The sequence below is a fragment of the Chaetodon auriga genome, chromosome 18, assembly GCF_051107435.1.
Source record: "Chaetodon auriga isolate fChaAug3 chromosome 18, fChaAug3.hap1, whole genome shotgun sequence".
NCBI lineage: Eukaryota > Metazoa > Chordata > Actinopteri > Chaetodontiformes > Chaetodontidae > Chaetodon > Chaetodon auriga.
In genome coordinates this window covers 10,797,793-10,798,939 of record NC_135091.1, presented here as the reverse complement: position 1 = coordinate 10,798,939, position 1,147 = coordinate 10,797,793, and positions in this window count along the sequence as shown.

Here is a 1,147-nt window from a genome sequence, read left to right as displayed (position 1 = left end):
AGCAGCCCGGCGCAGTACCTCCTTCAGGTGCAAAGAAACTAAAAGAAAGACAAAGGGAAAGACATTATAAGGCCAATTATATGCTGAATAATACAGGAGAATTAGACAGCGCAAAGGACCTGTCAAACGAAATCATTCCACACACACACACACACACACACACACACACAATCCACCCACACACAATTCCACTTCCCTCTCGATGCGTGAGGTAACCACTGCTCTCTCTATGTAACCCGAGATGGTATCTGTCGGTGGCTGAGTCACCGCTTTTCTCTGATGTCACTGCAGACAGAATCGCTAATGAACCCACCAATCTCCAACCGGGCTGACAGCGGTCGCCTGTCTGCAGGTTACAACATACTCCCTCTTTGCATTTCAGTATATCTCAAGCAGCTGTTTGAGTACTTTGAGTGACTGCATGGTTTCACTAATACAGTTAGTGTAGTCTACTCCTCATTATATGTCCATATAAAGCCAGTCTGCTATCACCTCAGCAGTGAATCATACTGGCTCCCATCTGAAGTGGCTTGCGTCCTCTTGGTGTAACGCAGCATCTGGGGATGCGCTTATGGTCCTGTCTGTCTGGTGACAGAGCAGAGGCTAGAAGGTGACGCACAATGTCACGCTCTATCTTTAGAGTCGTTAAGTAACCTGTCAGTTCGCATTAAGGAAAACCATCACAGACCCTGATCTGAGTGGGTTTTGTCTTTATGTTGCAGATTGCATGTTTTATTTTTGTACGCAACCAAGTACGGGCGGACTGCGGGGAAGTTGTCCTATTGTACAAACAGTACCAGGAGAAATCCTCAGAACAAAACATATGAGGCAAAGGCATAAAAATTAAGTGCAGGTGTCAATGCAGCCACTCATGAGTGGCAGCTTTCCCCATCCACGCTGTGCTTGTGAGCCACGGAGAACAGTTTGTAACAACTGACTCAGATCAGTTTGGCAGCCCTGAGGCATTATCAGCCAGTGTCTGTCATTATTCCTGTGATTACAAACCATTGGGTCCTTTATTAATGAGCTGCGCAGAACAACGGGCTGCAGGTTGTGCTGTATAGTTCTTTATGAAAAATAAGGGTCTTATGTGGAAACTCAGCATGACAAAAGACTAAGATCATGACAGCATAGGACTGCAAAATGC